Source organism: Pristis pectinata, chromosome 24, assembly GCF_009764475.1.
Source record: "Pristis pectinata isolate sPriPec2 chromosome 24, sPriPec2.1.pri, whole genome shotgun sequence".
In the NCBI taxonomy this organism is placed as follows: domain Eukaryota; kingdom Metazoa; phylum Chordata; class Chondrichthyes; order Rhinopristiformes; family Pristidae; genus Pristis; species Pristis pectinata.
Window position 1 is genome coordinate 13,102,938 of NC_067428.1, and position 14,881 is coordinate 13,117,818.

A 14,881-nucleotide genomic window follows, 5' to 3' on the forward strand; every position below is an offset into this window, starting at 1 on the left:
TTGAAACACTTGGGATTGGGTGTTATATTCTACAATGATTGAGAGTGAGATAACAAATAGAAAGCAAAGAGTAGAAATAAACAGATCCTTGTCAGGTTGGCAGGCTGTGATTATTTGGGTACCACAAAGGTCATTGCTGGGATCTCAACTATTCTCAATTTGTATCAACAACTTAGCTAAGGTGACCAAATATAATATTTCCAAGTTTACTGATAACACAAAGTTAAGTGGAATGTGAGTAGTGATGAGAATACAAAGAAGTTTCAAGGGGATATCAATAAGCAAATTGAATGATCATAGACATGGCAGATGGAATACAATGTAGAGAAGTGTGACATCCTCCACTTAGCTTGAAAAAATGCTTATTGTTCAAATGGTGCATGATTGAGAAATGTTGATGACTTGGGTGTCCTTGCGCATAAGCCACTGAAAGTTAATGTGCAAATGCACAGGCACTGAGGTAGGCAAATGGCATTTTGGCTTTTATTGCAAGAGGATTTGAGTACAAGAGTAAAGATGTCTTTCTACAATTATATAAAGCCTTAGCAAGACCAGATCTGGAGTATCATGTATAAATTTGGTCTCAGGATTTAAGATAGGATATACGTGGGGAAGATACTATGGAAAATTCACCAGACTGGTTTCAGAGATGGCGGGTCTGTCATATGAGGAGAGATTAAGTAAGCTAGGTCTCAACTTATAGAATTTAGAAGAGTGAGAGGTGACCTCATATTTACATACCAAAAATGTTTAGAGAGCTTGATAGAATGAGATGTTTCCTTTGGCAAAGGAGTCTAGAACAAAGGGACAATTTTAAAATAAGGGAGAGGCCATGTAGGACAGGAATTTCTTCACACATGATGATGAATCTTTGGAACTTTCAACTCCACACAGCTGTGGTGATTTTATCATTGATTACATTGAAAACAGAGATTGATGGATATTTTGATATTAAAGAAATCAAGGGATATAGGGATAGAGCAGTTGATGTTGAGGTAGAAGATTAGCTGTGATCTTGTTGAACAGCAGAGCAGCCTCAAAGAACTGAATAGCCTACTCGGCTCCTGTTTCCTATATATTTTTAAACAATGTTTTAACAACTGTGCCTAATTTCTCAATATCAAATTAATATATCTCTGTAGAACAGATTTAAATTAATAAACTGCAGTAATGCATTTCAATCTGTGGGTGTGCCACACTTAGTGTGAAGCTTAATATTTGTTTTTCACTGAAACTTTTACCTTTGTCAAATCCGTTCTAACATGCTAGGTAAAAGCAAATAATTGTGGATTGAGCAATATAATAGCAGAGCAGTTCATTGTGCCAGCTAGCTTTTATTTTTTAATTCATTTTGGGGATCAAGGCATCACTTGCAAGGCCAGCATTTATTGCTTATCCCTAAGTGCCTTTTAAAAGGTGACAGTAAGCTGCCTTCTTAAACCATTGCTGTCTTCTGGTGATGGTACTCTCACAATGTTGCTGGGCATGGATTTGGACCCAGTGACAATGAAGGACTGGTGATATATTTTCCATGTCATGATAAAAATATTTAGTTGGTGGTGTTCAATCATGCACAGGATGAAGTCATTACCCATGCATTCTTTTGGAGCATTGTAGAGGAAATTAGGTCAAGTTACTCTGGGAGGCCCATCATTGGGTATATTCAGGATAACAGGGTTTTAAAAACAGTGCTGAATTGGTTCCCCCCACACTTATTTTTGAATCTTTGGTTATTCGTCATATAGCACCAATACCTCCCCATCTTGCTTCTGAAGACCAGTCCCATGAAAGAAGTCCAATTCTCCATGCTCCCCACTGTCTTTACAGCCCCAACTTTTATACCCCACCCACCTGCAGCCCAATCCTTCTTATTGAACCACTTCTCTTCCCAATCCCTGGCTACTTGTTCACCAACCAAATGCCAAGCCATGATTCTCAGATTCTGACTGATGAACCTGTCTTCCCCATTTACCAAGAAAAAGAACATTTTTATACAGTGCCCTTTCAATAGTCTCTCCATATACAGAAATCTGTAGAGGCAGGACCAAGACTGAAATAGTCATTGGCATGCCAGTGCTATGACCTTCTAGCACATTTGGATGCATTAGAACTCTGATGCTTTGCAGTTTCCAGCAGAGGTTAGGAATTAGAATCCAGGATGATTTTCTTCTTATCATGGACCATTTAGACCAACCATAGAACCTTCCTGATGAAGCCCTGACTGTGGTCAGCAAGATCATCAAAAGGGAGGTCAAGTCTGGACATTCCCAATTGAAATTGCTCAGCTGCCCACAGTTTGTCTTATTTACCCAATAAGCAAACCTTGCAGTTATGCAAGTACTTTTAGTGGAGCTAGAAGTTAATATCCTATGCTATTGTGTTTCATACATTGTCTTATTCTCCCTTTCTGGCTGCTGTTAACAAGATGAGCAGCTTCAGCTTGAATTTAAAAAGATGTGAGGATCAGATTTACTGCCATACTTTTTCACCACTGAAGCTCCCATCTTCAGCCCAATTGCCATGAAAAGTTTCCAAACATAACCTCAGTTATTAGTGACCACATTTACCTCTGCAAGTGACTGGATGTAGAGCAGCATTGGGATCATGATACTTCATTCTCCTAGCTAAACAATATTAATTAAGAACTTGTACTGGTATCGAGCTTTTCATGACCTCAGGAAATCCCAAAGTGCTTCGTTGTCAGTGAACTACCTTTGGAAATGTGGTGCACTGTTTTATAATATAGGTTGTTAAAGATGAAATTAGACAAATTGAATCTTTATTATTAAGAAACCATTTAATTATGTCCAAGCAAGACTGAACAACTTCAGCAGAGGAAGACAAGCAGGAGAAAGATGATACTTTATTGTATTTTTTTCTTGTGAATGCTGTTTATATGATGCTATGATGCTGCTGCAAGTACATTTTTCATTGCACCTGTGCATATGTGTACTTGTGCAGATGACAATAAACTCAACTTTGACGTTTGTGCAACAGAAAGGTTCCCCAAAAACTAGAAACTGCAAATAAAGGATTTAGTACATTCATACATTTTTCATACTTAATGGTACATGAACAGAAATTGACAAATATAATTAACAACTTTTTGCCAAGTCACGTTGTTGTACTCTGTCCACTAGAGGATGACAAGCACACTTTATGGAGATGAAGGAACCTCTTGCATAAACATTCCCTTTTTAGGAGAAACTTGCAAATATACTCTGGAGTTCAAGAAGGTCACTGCTTTCAAAGATATTACTACTTAAAAACAATGTGAGTTGTTGCAGCAGACCAAATAAATCATACTGTTACTTAAAAGGAAAAATGGATGTTTATATAATCTTATACTTTTTCTACTTCTCTTCCTCTCAACGTTTTCACTCCACCTCAGCTAAAGGAGTTGAACCTTGCTAATACATGTGAATTTCTGGTTTCAGTGGCTCTTAACATTTTAACCTAAATACTGAGAAGAGAATAGAGAAATAAAGGACTGCAGATGCTGGAATCCAGATGAAAAAACAACAAGATGCTGGAGGAACTCAGGCAGCATCCATAGAGAAAAGCAGATGGTCAACGTTTTGGGTCAGGACCCTTCTTCAGGACTGAAGATATGAAAAGGGGAAGCCCAATATATGGGGGGGTGGGAACAGAGCAGTGATAGGTAGACAAAAGAGAGGAGGCGGGGTGGGCACAAGGCGGTGATAGGTAGATGCAGGTAAGAGATAGGTAGATAACGGATAAGAGAAACATACAATGAAGTATCATCTTTTTCCTGTTTGTCTTCCTCTGCTGAAGTTGTTCAGTCTTGCTTGGACATAATTAAATGGTTTCTTAATAATAAAGATTCAATTTTCCACTTGTCTAATTTCATCTTTAACAACCTATATTATAAAACAGTGCACCACATTTCCAAAGGTAGTTCACTGACAATGAAGCACTTTGGGGCTGTCTTATTTGGAACAAAGGAGGCTAATGGGAGAAGTTAATTGAAGAGAACTAATTATAGAAATATAAGTGATATACGTGGTAAAAGCGAAGGACATATAAACAAAGAAGTCAATAACTAGGGGACATAAATTTAAGGTAATTCAACAAGGGGAGTTGCGGAATCATAATTCTGCCCAAAGAGTGGCAGGGATCTAGCCCTCACTGCCTGAGAATGTAGTGAAGGAAGAAAGCTTCAATACATTTCTAGGGTATGTGGATGAGCACTTTCAGTAGTGATATAACCTACAGAATTACATACCAAAACTGGAAAGTGGATTCATTTATATCCTCTTGGTTTCAGGTCCCAACAACCCCACTGACCTGCATTTCACAGCTTTTATGTGTCCCTTTATTTCTTTTCTCACTCCCTCTAACTGCCACCATTAATCTATTAATCAGATGATTCCATTAACAATGTTGGGAAGTGATGTGTTCCTTCTACCATTTGCTCTGAGTTTCTATGTACCCCCAACAAATGGGCTGTATGTTCTCAAAGCCACTCTAAGTACTCCTCCATTTTGAGTGGTTAAGAATAGGTATTCCCACAAATTGATGGAATTGTTACACATTTTCTTGGAGGCTTTGGCAACATCTTTGAATTATTTACTCTATCCACCTGGAAATCTCTTGCAGTGATAGAACTCAGAATGGAGTGTCTCTTCTGGGAATCTGGTGTTGGGCATGCGAGCAATGTGGCCTGTCCAGAGGAGCCGAATGAGTATAATCAGTGTGCTAGGGATGTTAGACTGGGAGGAGAAGCTGATCTTGGTTTACTTGCCGGTAGATTTGGAAGGTATTGCGGAGGCATTGTTTGTGTTACTTTTCCAGTGTTTTGAGGTGCCTCCTTTTGGTAGTCCTTGACTCAGAGACATGCCGTAAGCTGGGTCACTGCTGTCTGGTAGATATGAGCTTTATGCTGGGTTTGAGGTCTTGATCTTCAAACATCTGTTTCCTCAGATGACCAAAGGCTCTGCTAGCACACTACAAATGATTGTGAATTTCATCACCAACATCCACCTTCATTGAAAGACAGCTCATAAGCTATAGAAAGCAGGTTTCTTTTTCCAGGGTCTTATTGTCAGAGGCAGTGTTATAAAGTGGGGCAAAGTTAGTAGTGGACCTTTCGTTCACAGATGTTCAGAGTAAATCTTATTCTCTCATTTACTTAAGTGAAGAGATCAACAATGACTGGAGCTTAGCCTCGGAATGTGTGTAAAAGGCATTCTGCATATTTCTGCTCAATTATTGAAGCTGGATTAATCTTGATTCTGGTAATGTAAGCTGAACAGTGTCTCACTTTTACCTTGCAGTTTATCTCCATTCCAGTGGGAAACCTCTTGGAAGTGAAGTGCAGCACTGTGGCAATAAAGCACAGTGACATTGCAATTGGTGTTGCTACCTCATAGCTCCAGGGACCCAGAATTGATCCTGATCTTGGGTACCGTCTGCATGAAATTTGCCCATTCTCCCTGTGACCCAGTGGATTTCCCCCAGATGCTTTGGTTTCTTCCCACATGGCACGGATTTACTGATTGGTAGGCTACCTGGATATTGTAAATCGCCCCTTGTGTTAATGGATGGCAGGAGAATCAGCAGGGAGTTGACGGGGATGTAGGAGGAAAATGGGATTAGGGTAGACGGTTGCTTGCTAGTTGGTGACTATGTGGTAGGCCAAAGGGCTTGTTTCCATGTTACATGATTCTATGATTGGAAGTATTGGGGCGAAAGGCAGCCTTTCTTGACACCAGTCTGCATTGAATTTGGGTCTTGTGTGGACTTGTTGGTTAAGATCATAGCCTGCATGTCACACCTAACAGGAATCAGATGTGACATAGCAGATATGCCCATATTTGCATATTGAAATGCATATTAAAACATTGACTGGACATGATTGAACTGCCAAAAGTTAACCCCTTTTTGGTTTGTAGGGAATTTTTTTAAGATACTGTCAATTGACAGACACATCATCTTCTATGGGCTTCCCCCTTGTGTTCTGGTTGTCTCCCATCTCACAAGGCTGTGCAGGTCGATAGGTTAATTGACCACTGTAAATTTAGCCCTAGTATAGGTGGATAGTAGAAGAATCAGAGGGAAGATAATGGGCATGTGAGAGAGGGTAGGTTACAGGGAAATAAGTGGGGGAATAGGATTTGTGGCCTGGACTCAGTGGGCCAATGCCCCCTTTCTGCATTGTGAGAAAACATGATGGAAATATGAAAATATTCTCCCAGCACACACTTAATAAATACGCTTATGTGAATGCACTCAGTTGACAAATGACAGTAGAAGAAAAATAAAAACAAAAAATGCTCAACAGGTCAGCCAGCATCTGTGAAAAGAAAAACAAAGTTAATGTTTCAGATTGAAAACTCTCTCAGAACTGGAAAAGAGAAAACAAATTGTGGAGAAGCTGGCGAGGCACAGATAAGACAAAGGGAATATCTGTCTTTAGGAAAAAAAAGAACATGAGGTATGAGATGAGGGTAGTGAGAGAGTGAGAATACAGATAAAGGAACATAAGGAAGAAATTACAGGACATGACCAGCAGATCCGGCTCTGCTAATGGAGAGAGAAAAACCGAGCCAGTATCAGAGATGGATGACTTGCAGCAGAAATGCCCAGAATTAATACATATAGACAGAGCAAGTTACCTGAAGTTGTGGAATTCGATATCGAGGCTGGAAGATTGGTAAGTTGGTCTATTACTGTCACATGTACTGAGGTACAGTGAAAAACTTTGTTTTGTATGCCATCCATACATATCATATCATATCACATCAGTGCATTGAGGTAGTACAAGGGAAAACAAAAACAATGCCAAATGAAGTAACAAACGTGTCCAGATAGAAAATGAGATGCCATCTTTCAAGCTTACGTTGGGTATTGTTCTTTTCCATACTTCCTTACAACATAGAGGAAGGCCATCCAGCCCATTGAGTCTATGGTGGTTCACAGAGCGATTTCATTCCCCCACTGATTTTCCCTCTAGCCATTTCTCCCCACATTCCCATCAATTCTACTACCCGTGTAACTAGGAGCAATTTACAGTGGCCAATTAACCTACCAACATACGCATCTTTGGAATGTGGAAGGAAACCAGAGCACCCAGAGGAAACCCACACAGTCACAGAGAGAATATGCAAACTATACAAAAATGGCACCAGAGAGCAGGATCAAACCCAAGTTGCTTGAGCTATGAGGCAACAGCTCTACTGGCTGTGCTACGGTGCTACCCCCTGCAGACAGATGTCCAAATGAGAGTGGATTGGAGAATTAAAGTGGCAGGCAATAGGAAGCTCCAAGTCATCCCTGCAGACTGAATGCAGATGCTCTGCAAAGTGATCACTTAATCAGGATTTACTTTCTCCAATTTAGAGGAGACTGAATTGTGAACCCCAAATCCAGTACAGTAAATTGGAAGGTGTGTAAGAGAATTACCACTTCACTTGGGCTGTTTGGATCCCCAGATGGTGGGAAGGGAAGAGGTAGAAGAACTGTTGTGGTATCTCCTGCAGTTGATGGGAAAGAGCCTTGAGAAGGGGAGTGGTTAACAGGAACAGAAGAGTGGACTAGGGAATCACACAGGAAACAGTCCACTCAAAATGCTGAAAGGGGAGGGGAGTGGAAGTTGTGTTAGGTGATACAACCTTGTTGAAGCTGCCAGAAATGACAAATTATGGTCAGTTGAATGCAAAGGCTGATAGGGGAGAAAGAGAGGACCGGGGAAACTCTGTCCTGCTCTGTCCACTAGGAGTTAAGAGCAGAGGTATGGAAATTAGATGAAATGCAGTTAAGGGCTCTGTCAACCATGGTAGAGGGGAAACCGCAGTTCATGAAGAAGGAAGACCTTCTTCCTTCAGTGGCACTACTGTGGAAAGTCTCATCACTGAGGGAAAACAGTTAGAGACAAAGGAACTGGGAGACAAGAGACCACAGATGTTGGAATCTGGAGCAACACAAGCATTGGAGGAACTCAGCAGGTCAGGCAGCAACGATTCGGGTTGATCTGGACTGAAAGAAAGAGGGGAGATAGCCAGTCTAAAAGAAGGGGTAGAGCAAAAGCTGGCAGGTGATAAGTGGATCCAGGCGAGGAGGGTAATCGGCTGATAAGGGAGGGGGGAGAGTGGGAATGATGTAAGAAGCTGGGAGGTGATAGGTGGAAGTGATAAGGGCTGAAGATGATGGAATCTGATAGGTGAAGAAGGTGGAGTATGGAATAAAGGGAGGGAGGTGGGGAGGGGAACCAGTGAGAGGAATGTGTGGGTGATGGGCAGATGGAGAGGGTGGGGGAGGGGAAAGAGATAGGGTGATGGAGGCCAGGTGGATCAGGAGGAGAGGGAAAAGGGAAAGGAGGGGGGAGCAGTTACCCAAAGTTTGAGAATTCAATGTCATGCCACCAGGTTGGATACGGTTACTCTAATTTGCCTTGACTTGGCAGTGGAGGAGGCCAAGGACAGACATGTCAGTGTGGGAATGGGAAGTGGAATTAAAATAGCTGGCCACCAGGAGATCCCATTGTTCCCTTCCCTCCCAGAATTGGAGAATGGAATGGAGTCTTTACAGGAGGCAGAGTAGAAGGAAGTATAATCAAGTTAGTTGCAGAATCCGTAGGCTAACGACAAACATGCAATGCAAGCCTATCTTCTGAGATGGAGACAGAGAGGCCAGAAAGGGAAAGGGATGGTCAGAGGGAATGTGTAGGTGAGAGCATCATCAAAATTGGCAGTGAAAGTGATGAAAATTTCAAGTTCTGTACAAGTACAGGAAGCAGCATCAATACAATAGTCAATGTACCAGCAAAAGAGTTGGGGGAAGTGACCAGAGTCGAACTGAAACAATGTATCCCACACAAAAAAACAGGCAAAGCTTGGGACCATGCAGACCTTTGATCTGGAGAAAGTGAGTTGAAGGAGAAATTGTTCAATGTGAGAATGTTCACTCAATCAATGCGTTGGTGGATGAGAACTGGTTAGGCCTCTTTTCAAGGAAGTAGAGGGCCCTCAGAGCATCTTGATGTGGGATGCAAATGTAGAGCTATTGTATGTCCATGGTGAAGATGAGTCTGTTGGGACAAGAGAATTGGAAACTGTCAATGTGAGGAGTACCAGATATGTAGGTTAGGAGGTACTGGACCAGGGGATAAAGAATGGAGTCAAAGTGGAAAGAAAAAAAGTTTGGTGGAGCAAGAGCAGACTGAAATAATGGGTCTGCCCATACATTCCTGCCTATGCATCTTGGTCAGCAGGCTGATGCAGCTGGGAGACTACGAGGCTGGAAGATGAGGAAGGAAGACCTCCTGAGGAAATGAGGTCCATAGCTGTATGGGAGAAAATGGATTGATGTTAAACGGCAGGGTTGTAGTCCAGAGGGCAGTACAAGGATGCGTCTGAGAATTGACATTTGACCTCTGTGAAACAGTGCAAGTAAGTACATTAATTCTAAGTTTAAAACATTCTGAAGTGAAACATCAATTGAAAGAAAACTTGTGTAATCAAACTGTACACTGATTTCATTTTCAAAGCCACAGTCTACTCAAAATCAGAGTTCCTCAGTGGTAGATGAAGAGCTGACAAAAGTTCTTTCCTCCCCACAAAGACGTAACAAATTGTTAAACTGTGGTTTCTGTTTTGTCATTTTGTTAAGATGTTCAAAGTAATCCCTTCACCTTAGTGACACTCAGTAAATAAACCATTAGGTGTCAGAGTGCTCTTTACATATCGTTCTTCCTTCCTTAATTACTTTAATCTAGATCAATAAGGGCACTGAGTTGCACGGGAATGAAGAAACCAGAACCAACACAGGAAGTGTTTTGTTTAATTCACCACTAAGATAACAAAGGAACAAGCAGCCCGATATGCTTAAAATAAAGCAGCAAAAAAGGAGAGTAGTGCATTATGTGCCAGCTACCTTTTAAAAATTTGTTTTATAGGTACTTCTGTCTATTTGCTAAAATTGGCAGCAACAAAGAAGAAACCAACAGACACTTCAGGAACCTTACACTGAGAATATCATCCCTAGCACTCGAAACTCTGCAATGCTCATTGGTTGAAAAAATATTTCATCTCCATATAAAGAAAGTTCTGTTCAAACCTGGTTAAAAGGACAAGAGTGTAATGTTTGGATGTGAATCACACGTTGATGAAGGTACAATACAGTGTTTGTGGTAAAAATTCTATTTGTCATGAATATTTAATCTCTGCTCAACCTGATGCAGCAGTGATAGAAGTTTAAGGTATTGTGAGGTGCCAATCTACACCGATTTACATCTTAGTTAGAGTGCATAGTTCACTTTGGTAGCTTTTGCAAAATGTCTGTCATTTGGGACAGAGTCCAGAAAGATATTACTCATTTCCTGTATGCCCATAACTGAATTACACAAAAGTGACTGGCAATGCATTAGTATTAAAATAGATCTCAACATCCTCCAGTTGCTTAATTTTTGTGCATAGTTTGTGCTTAATGTACTCTAGTCTTTATCACAATAAATAAGGTATAATGGTTCCATTACTAGAAATCCAGAAACCTGTACTGTTCCAATCCCATCATGCCAGATGAGGAACTTAAATGTAGCCAATGATTATTTAAATCAGTCAGAATCTGCAATTTGAGAAACGATATTCTCAACGAGGGTGAATTGAATCTACAATATTGCCATAAAAAACTCATTCAGATTATTAAAGTTAAGGAGGAAGTCAGCCAACAACAATTATTCTGGCTTAAAATTACTACAGCACAGAAGGAGGCCATTTCAGAATCAGGTTTATTATCCCTGTCTTATATGACGTGAAATTTGCCCTTCAAGTCTGTGACAGCTCTTTGTAGAGCACACCAGTCATAAGAACATAAGAAATAGGAGCAGGAGTAGACTGTCTAGCCTGTTCTGCCATTCAATAAAATCATGGCTCATCTGGCTGTGGACTCAGATCCACCTACATGGCTTTTCCCCATAACCCTTAATTCCCCAACTATGCAAAAATCTATCTAACTGTGTCTTAAATATATTTAACGAGATGGCCTCTACTGCTTCCCTGGGCAGAGGATTCCACAGATTCACTACTCTCTGGGAACAGCAGTTTTTCCTCATCTCCATCCTAAATCTATTCCCCCGAATCTTGAGGTTAAGTCCCCTAGTTCTAGTCTCACCTACCAGTGGAAACAACCTTCCTGCCTCTATCTTATCTATCCCTTTCATACTATGTTTCTGTAAGATCCCCGCTCATTCTTCTGAATTCCAGCAAGTATAGTCCCAGGCGACTCAATCTCTCCTCACAGGCTAACCCCCTCAGCTCCAGAATCAACCTGGTGAACCTCCTCTGCACTGCCTCAAAGCCAGTATATCCTTCCTCAAGTAAGACTAGAACTGCACACAGCACTCCAGGTGCAGCCTCGCCAGTACCCTGTACAGTTGCAGCATAACCTCCCTGCTCTTAAATTCGATCCCTCCAGCAATGAAGGCCAACATTCCATTTGCCTTCTTGATAACCTGTTGCACCTACAAACCAACCTTTTGCGATTCATGCACAAGCACTCACAAGTCCCTCTGCACGACAGCATGCTGCAATCTTTCACCATTTAAATAATCTGATCTTCTATTTTTCCTTCCAACATGGATGACCTCGCATTTACCAACATTGTACTCCATCTGCCAGACCCTTGCCCACTCACTTAACCTATCTATATCTCTCTGCAGACTCTCCACATCCTCTGCACAATTTGCTTTTCCACTCAATTTAGTGTTATCAGCAAACTTAGATATGCTACACTCTGTCCCCTCTTCCAAATAGTTAATGTATGTCGTGAACATTTGCAGGCTCAGCACCAACCCCTGCGGCACCCCGCTCACCACTGATTGTCAACCAGAGAAATGCCCATTTATCCCAACTCTCTCCCTTCTATTGGTTAACCAATCTTTATCCATGCTAATGCATTACCCCCAACTCCATACATCCTTATTTTGTGGATAAGTCTTTTATGCGGCACCTTATCGAACACCTTCTGGAAATCCAAGTATACAACATCCACCTGTCCCCCTCTATCCACTGTGCTCATTATATCCTCAAAGAACTCCAGTAAGTTTGTCAAACAGGACCTGCCCTTCCTGAATCCATGCTGTGTCTACCTGATGGAAACATTTCTATCTAGATGTCTCACTATTTCTTTCTTAACGATAGCTTCAAGCATTTTCCTGACTACAGACATTAAACTAACTGGCCTATAGTTACCTGCCTTTTGCCTCCACCCTTTTTTAAACAGTGGTGTGACATTTGCTGTCTTCCAACCTGCCAGGACCTGCCCAGTCTCCAGAGAATTTTGGTAAATTATCACAAACGTGTCTACTATAACTGCCGCTGTTTCTTTCAGTACCCGGGGATGCATCCCATCAGGACCAGGGGACTTGTCTACCTTTAGACCCACTAGTTTGCTCATCACTACCTCTTTAGTGACAGTGATTGTATCAAGGTCCTCACCTCCCATCGCATCCATAACATCTCTCTTTGGCATGTTAGACATGTCTTCCACTGTGAAGACCAACACAAAATAGTCGTTTAATGCCTCGGCCATTTCCACATTACCCAATATTTATCCCCCCTCCTCATCTTCCAAGGGACCTACGTTCACTTTAGCCACCCTTTTCTGCTTTATATAAAAACTTTTACTATCTGTTTTTATATTTTGTGCTGGTTTACTTTTATAATTTCTCTTCCCTTTCCTTATTGCTTGCTTAGTGGTTCTTTGTTGCTTTTTAAAGTTTTCCAAATCTTCCAGTTTCCCACTACTCTTGGCGACTTTACATGCATGAGCTTTTAGCTTGATGCCTTCTTTTATTTTCTTAGTTATCCAAGGCTGGCTCTCCCCACCCTTACTGTCCTTGCTTTTAACTGGAATATACTTTTGTTGAGCACTGTGAAAAATCTCTTTGAAAGTCTTCCACTGTTCCTCAACTGTCCCACCTTATAGCCTGTGTTTCCAGTCAACGCTAGCCAACTCCTCCCTCACCCCATTGTAGCCTCCCTCGTTTAGGCACAATACACTGGTTTTAGATCAAACTATTGCACCATCCATTTGTATGAGAAATTCAATCCTACTGCGATCACTCTTTCCAAGAGGATCCCTAACTACAAGATCATTAATTTTACCTGCCTCATTGCACAGGACCAGATTGAAGGTAGCATTTTCCCTTGTAGGTTCATTAACGTGCTGTTCAAGAAAGCTATCAGGGATGCATTCTATGAAGTCCTGCTCAAGGCTGCCTTAACCAACTTGATTCGCCCAATCTACATGCAAGTTAAAGTCCCCCATGACCACTGCCGTTCCATTCTTACATGCCTCAAATATTTCTTGGTTTATTGCCTGTGCCACTGTAATGTTATTATTCAGTGGCCTATAGACAACTCCCACCAGTGATAGTTTCCCCTTTACTGTTCCTAATCTCTACCCAGATGGACTCAACATTCTGTTCCTTGGATCTTGTATCGTCTCTCACTATCGCCCTGGTTTCATTCCTAATTAAGAATGCTACCCCACCTATCCTTTCGTATTACCTGATACCCTTGGATTTTTAATTCCCACTCATCTCCACCCTGCAACCACATTTCTGTAATGGCCACTAAATCATACCCCATTGTACTGATTTGTGCCACAAGTTCACTGACTTTGTTTCAAATACTACAAGCATTCAGATAAGGTGCTCTTACGCTCATTGTCCCTTTAGAATCTAGTAACCTTTTGTGTCCTTTGCATTTGACTTTTCTGTACTCCACTCTTACTTTTATCATTTCTAACCTCTTTATAAGGTAGATATTAGTCACATGTACATTGAAACGCACAGTGAAATGAGTATTTTGGCATTACTGAGAATGTGCTGGGGGCACCCCACAAGTGTCGCCACTCTTCTGGTGCCAACACAGCATGCCCACAACTCCTAACCTGTAGGTCTTTGGAATGTGGGAGGAAACCCGTAGTGGAATTGAACCCAGGTCACTGGCGCTGTAATAGCGTCACACTAACCACTACACTACCAATCCTGCCTTGCTCTGGTCTCTGTTTTGCTTCCCTCTTCTTTCTGCATGGATTCCTATCCCCCTGCAATATTAGTTTCAACCCTCCCCAAGAGCACTAGCAAACAATCCCTCTAGGACATTGATCCCAGTCCTGCCCAGGTGTAGACCATCCTACTTGTACTGGTCCCACCTCCCCCAGAATCTGAAACCCTCCCTCCTGCACCACTGCTCAAGCCACATATCCATCCTAACTATGCTGCAATTCCTACTCTGACTAGCACGTGGCATAGGTAGTAATCCTTAGATGATTATCTTTGAGATCCTACTTAGTAATCTATCTCCTAGCTCCCTACATTCGGTTTGTAGGACTTCATCCTGCTTTTTTCCTTTATCATACCTACATGTACCACGACAACTGGCTGTTCACCCTCCCCTTCCAGAATGCCCCGCAGCCACTCTGAGACATCCCTGACCCTTGCACCCAGGAGGCAACACACCAACCGGGAGTCCCGTTTGTGGCCACAGAAGCTCCTGTCTATTCCCTTTACCGTAGGGTTCCCTACCATACTATAGCCTGAAACTCTTTTTCCTGCCCACCTGTGCAGCAGAGCAACTCACGGTGCCATGATCCTGGCACCTGCTGCCTTCCCCTGTTGAGCTATCTCCCAAACAGTATCCAAAGCGGTATTTCTGTTTTGGAGGGAGATGACCGCAGGGGACTCCTGCACTACCTTCCTGCTACTGCTCTGCCTGTTGGTCACCCATTCCTTATCTTTCAAAAACAATTCCGTGTCATTCAAAAACAAACTGCAGGTGCTGGAAATCTAAAACAAAAACATAAAATGCCGGTCTCAGCAGATGAGGCCACATCTGTGGGAAGAGAAACAGAGTCA